The sequence below is a fragment of the Triticum aestivum genome, chromosome 6B, assembly GCF_018294505.1.
Source record: "Triticum aestivum cultivar Chinese Spring chromosome 6B, IWGSC CS RefSeq v2.1, whole genome shotgun sequence".
Lineage (NCBI taxonomy): Eukaryota > Viridiplantae > Streptophyta > Magnoliopsida > Poales > Poaceae > Triticum > Triticum aestivum.
The window spans coordinates 132,642,620-132,648,669 of record NC_057810.1 but is presented as its reverse complement, the minus strand read 5'-3'; the positions used below and the strand labels follow the sequence as shown (position 1 = coordinate 132,648,669).

General features: G+C 47.1%; 1 long non-coding RNA gene across 1 annotated transcript; it reads left to right on the top strand.

The window, feature by feature from the left end:
* The first annotated feature begins 4,101 nt into the window (after positions 1-4,101).
* On the top strand, positions 4,102-5,467 carry LOC123133751 (uncharacterized). The gene is made up of 3 exons (XR_006465382.1): positions 4,102-4,278; positions 4,377-4,539; positions 4,647-5,467. It is a non-coding gene; the product is annotated as an uncharacterized lncRNA (long non-coding RNA).
* Positions 5,468-6,050: the final 583 nt, after the last annotated feature.

Sequence of the window (6,050 nt, the reverse complement as noted above, 5' to 3'; positions counted from 1 at the left end):
TATCACAGAAGCACTTAGTCTCGGGTTTGGGTTCAACCTCGGGTTTCTTCACTGGTGCAGCAACTGATTTGCCGTTTCATGAAGTATCCCTTCTTGCCCTTGCCCTTCTTGAAACTAGTGGTTTCACCAACCATCAACAATTGATGCTCCTTCTTGATTTCTACTTTTGCGGTGTCAAACATCGCGAATACCTCAAGGATCATCATATCTATCCCTGATATGTTATAGTTCACCACGAAGCTCTAGCAGCTTGGTGGCAATGACTTTGGAGAAACATCACTATCTCATTTGGAAGATCGACTCCCACTCGATTCAAGTGATTGTTGCACTCAGACAATCTGAGCACAAGCTCAACGATTGAGCTTTTCTCCCTTAGTTTGCAGGCTAAGAAAATCGTCGGAGGTCTTATACCTCTTGACGTGGGCACGAGCCTGAAATCCCAATTTCAGCCCTCAAAACATCTCATATGTTTCGCGATGTTTCAAAAACATCTTTGGTGCCTCAATTCTAAACCGTTTAACTGAACTATCACGTAGTTATCAAAACGTGTATGTTCGATGTTCGAAACATCCACAAACGACGTTTGGGGTTCAGCACACTGAGCAGTGCATTAAGGACATAAGCTTTCTACTGTTCGCATAATTGCTACTATCAACTTTCAACTATATTTTCTCTAGGAACATATCTAAAACAGTAGAACTAAAGCGCGAGCTACGACATAATTTGCAAAAGGTCTTTTGACTATGTTCAGGATAATTAAGTTCATCTTATGAACTCCCACTTAGATAGACATCCCTCTGGTCATCTAAGTGATCACATGATCCGAGTCAACTAGGCCGTGTCTGATCATCACGTGAGACGGACTAGTCATCATCGGTGAACATCTTCATGTTGATCGTATCTACTATACGACTCATGCTCGACCTTTCGGTCTCCGTGTTCCGAGGCCATGTCTGCACATGCTAGGCTCGTCAAGTTAACCCTAAGTATTTTCGCTGTGTAAAACTGTCTTACACCCGTTGTATGTGAACGTAAGAATCCATCACACCCGATCATCACGTGGTGCTTAGAAGCGACGAACTGTAGCAACGGTGCACAGTTAGGGGAGAACACTTCTTGAAATTTTGTAAGGGATCATCTTATTTACTACCGTCGTCCTAAGTAAACAAGATGCATAAACATAATGAACATCACATGCAATTATATAGTAGTGACATGATATGGCCAATATCATATAGCTCCATTGATTTCCATCTTCGGGGCTCCATGATCATCATCGTCACCGGCATGACACCATGATCTCCATCATCATGATCTCCATCATCGTGTCTTCATGAAGTTGTCACGCCAACGACTACTTCTACTTCTATGGCTAACGCGTTTAGCAATAAAGTAAAGGAAGTTACATGGCGTTCTTCAATGACACGCAGGTCATACAAAAATAAAGACAACTCCTATGGCTCCTGCCGGTTGTCATACTCATCGACATGCAAGTCATGATTCCTATTACAAGAACATGATCAATCTCATACATCACATATATTCATTCATCACATCCTTTGGCCATATCACATCACATAGCATACCCTGCAAAAACAAGTTAGACGTCCTCTAATTGTTGTTTGCATGTTTTACGTGGCTGCTATGGGTTTCTAGCAAGAACGTTTCTTACCTACGCAAAACCACAACGTGATATGCCAATTGCTATTTACCCTTCATAAGGACCCTTTTCATCGAATCCGTTCCGACTAAAGTGGGAGAGACTGGCACCCGCTAGCCACCTTATGCACCAAGTGCATGTCAATCGGTGGAACCTGTCTCACGTAAGAGTACGTGTAAGGTCGGTCCGGGCCGCTTCATCCCACAATACCGTCGAAACAAGATTGGACTAGTAACGGTAAGCATATTGAACAACATCAACGCCCACAACTACTTTGTGTTCTACTCGTGCAAAGAATCTACGCAATAGACCTAGCTCATGATGCCACTGTTGGGGAACGTAGCAGAAATTCAAAAAATTTCCTACGCGTCACCAAGATCTATCTATGGAGAGACCAGCAACGAGTAGAAGGAGAGTGCATCTACATACCCTTGTAGATCGCTAAGCGGAAGCGTTCAAGTGAACGGGGTTGATGGAGTCGTACTCGTCGTGATTCAGATCACCGATGATCCTAGTGCCGAACGGACGGCACCTCCGCGTTCAACACACGTACAGCTCGACGATGTCTCCCACGCCTTGATCCAGCAAGGAGAGAGGGAGAGGTTGAGGAAGACACCATCCAGCAGCAGCACAACGGCGTGATGGTGATGGAGGAGCGTGGCAATCCTGCAGGGCTTCGCCAAGCACCTACGGGAGAGGAGGAGGTGTCACGGGAGGGAGGGAGGCGCCAAGGGCTCAGGTAGGGATGCCCTCCCTCCCCTCCACTATATATAGGGGCAGGGGAGAGGGGGAGGCGCAGCCTTGCCCCTTACTCCAAGAAAGGGTGCGGCCAAGAGGGGGGGGGGAGGAGTCCATCCTCCCCAAGGCACCTCGGAGGTGCCTTCCCCCTTGAGGACTCTTCCCTCTAGGGTTCCCTAGGCGCATGGGCCTCTTGGGGCTGGTGCCCTTGGCCCATGTAGGCCAAGGCGCACCCCCTACAGCCCATGTGGCCCCCCGGGGCAGGTGGCCCCACCCGGTGGGCCCCCGGGACCCTTCCGGTGGTCCCGGTACAATACCGATGACCCCGAAACTTGTCCTGTTGGCCGAAACAGGACTTCCTATATATAAAGCTTTACCTCCGGACCATTCCGGAACTCCTCGTGACGTCCGGGATCTCATCCGGGACTCCGAACAACATTCGGTAACCACATACAAGCTTCCTTTATAACCCTAGCGTCATCGAACCTTAAGTGTGTAGACCCTACGGGTTCGAGAGACATGCAGACATGACCGAGACGTTCTCCGGTCAATAACCAACAGCGGGATCTGGATACCCATGTTGGCTCCCACATGTTCCACGATGATCTCATCGGATGAACCACCATGTCAAGGACTCAATCGATCCCGTATACAATTCCCTTTGTCTAGCGGTATTTTACTTGCCCGAGATTCGATCGTCGGTATCCAATACCTTGTTCAATCTCGTTGCCGGCAAGTCACTTTACTCGTTCCGTAACACATCATCTCGTGATCAACTCCTTGGTCACATTGCGCATATGATGATGTCCTACCGAGTGGGCCCAGAGATACCTCTTCGTTTACACGGAGTGACAAATCCCAGTCTCGATCCGCATAAAACAATAGATACTTTCGGAGATACCTGTAGTGCACCTTTATAGTCACCCAGTTACGTTGTGACGTTTGATACACCCAAAGCACTCCTACGGTATCCAGGAGTTACACGCTCTCATGGTCAAAGGAAGAGATACTTGACATTGGCAAAGCTCTAGCAAACGAACTACACGATCTTTGTGCTATGCTTAGGATTGGGTCTTGTCCATCACATCATCCTCCTAATGATGTGATCCCGTTATCAACGACATCCAATGTCCATAGCCAGGAAACCATGACTATCTGTTGATCACAACGAGCTAGTCAACTAGAGGCTCACTAGGGACATATTGTGGTCTATGTATTCACACGTGTATTACGATTTCCGGATAATACAGTTATAGCATGAATAAAAGACAATTATCATGAACAAGGAAATATAATAATAATACTTTTATTATTGCCTCTAGGGCATATTTCCAACACTTCCCACTTAAAGAAGGACGGCGACCCTTCCATGTGTGGATGACAGGTGGGGCCGCCCGCCCGTGCGCATTGATGTGGGCGGGAGGAAGGTAGGTGGCCGCCTGCGACGTGGCCTCGACGCGGACGAGGGCGCGTCCGTTTGGTGTCCGCCGCGACCCAAACCCGGCGCAAGTTTGCGCTCGAAATGGGTCGGCCCAGATACAAAACGGACAGAATGGGTCCGGGCCGTCGCGCGCTGGGCCCCCTCCTTTGTCCCTTTTATCCCAAACGGACCGGGGCGGACAGGATAGGGTGGCGCAGTGGAGTTGGCCTTATTGCGGGCGTGTGAGCCGTGGCTCAGAAATTCTACGATGCTAGTCCAGGTTGTGAGGGGCCAAACTGAGCCGTGACTATACTGCATGTCTGCTTGTGGAGTCCGCTGTGGGAAACATGTCGAGGGATCGGGAATGGCGGTTTGACGAGCCGTGAGACCTGGCACTGGTGGGGAGGGGCCTCGCGGGCACGGCGGAGCGGCGATGGATGCCGATGGGGTGACCGGTGCGGTGAGTTTCTGTAGCGCAGTGCTCGCCTATAGATTTTCGTGCTTCGATGAATACTCTGATTCCCTGCCGCCGCCGCTTACACTGCTGTGGTTTTCAAGGTTCCCACTCCGGGTGGATTTCGCGGACTGCTTGGAGCAGCCAGATCCGGTCCCTCTGGTGCTGCTGCCGCCGCGTGTGGAAGCGTCGGCTGCGTGCAACTATTAGGGAAATGCAGCCAGGTCTGGATTCGTTGGCTGGAGGACCAGATTGCATTGTGGACAGGTGAGTTTCCATCTAAGATTTTACATTCGACTTCTTTTGTTCTGACTTGAGCCATCGGCTGCAGTTTACTGAAAAAATGTTGACCCTGTTGGCAATGCGAAATTCAGGTGGATGATGATACGAGGGGGCCCGGACTACTGGTGGCAGCCAACCTACTAATGCACTAGCAGGAGCACCCCCTGGACAAGGCGCTGTGCCTAATCCCGGTCTGCTCCTCTTCCAGCCTTTCCCTAGCAAAACATGTGGCTTATCTCCAGGTAATCGGTTCCATCTCTCCAGATCACGAAGGATTCAGATCTATTGCTTGTTGAATTTAGAGTGAATTCCATTTTTTACCTTGTAGTTGTACATTTGTGACACATATTACCCTATTTAGTGGAACTTTTATCAAAATGTCAGATTTTGGAGACTTTTAACACGGTTTTATCCCAGTTTTACATTTTGTTTGTTTATGGTCGATAGGATCGGCATGTTGCGTCATTGATTCGTAAAAAAAACTGTAAGGATCGGAGGGCATCATTGGCGATCTTGTCCAAGCTTCTCTTGTCTATCTGTTCCACTCCTTGTGGCCGTCCACATGTTTTTGGATACAGGGCGTCACCTCACACCTTACCTGATGGACACGCATCAAAAAACGAGGGTCCAAAGATTTTAAAAGGGGTATTCTAGACGAATTTTCACTCGAAGGGGTAATTAGTGTCACAAATGTATAAATATGGGGTAAAAAGTGGAATTCACTCTTGAATTTACAAGTCAATTGGTTTGTTGGTTTATTCTTGCCTAGGATTATTGGGCGAGTTTATTTGAAAATTAGTACTGGGTTGAATGAGTATGGACTATAGTTGTAACAACAGTTTACAAGTTGAAGAACCAGCAACAACTCGCAAGTTCATTCTTTGCAAATTAATTAAATTACCCCAGTGAATCACATTCCTCGTTTTGTTTGATGTTGATGTCTCCCGCGTGCTTTAGCTGAAACATTGATCACCGAGGAAGTGAGGATGCCCTCTTCTGTTCAGTTTATCAAATAATGTCTCATGAAGGTAGTACCAATCAATACTATTTGATTAAGTTGAGCAATTGTATGTTGCTTCTTGATTATAATTCATGATGCAAACACAGGGTTTTTGTTCGATGCCTGCTATTTTTAAGTGGGGTCATTTGATTTATTTATGGCGATGTCGTATGCTCAAGAACTTTTTGACTTGTATGCCAATACTGGTATACATGAGAAATGAAAGATCGAATCTAAAATGTCAGCACTTTGTCATTTTCTTTACCTGGGATTTTCCGGGGTATACATGAGAAATTCTACGATGCTAGTCCTAGTAAGCATTTCCCACTGTTGTGATATTCAACCTAGTTTAAACTAAATGGTGTATTCGAAACAAACGAAATGTATACACTAACATCATTTTCAGTTTGCAAGAGAGACAACAGTATACTGACAAAGTTTTTCAGCCTGAATCTGCTCCATATATCTGTTATGTTGGATATGGCCCAAGACGCTT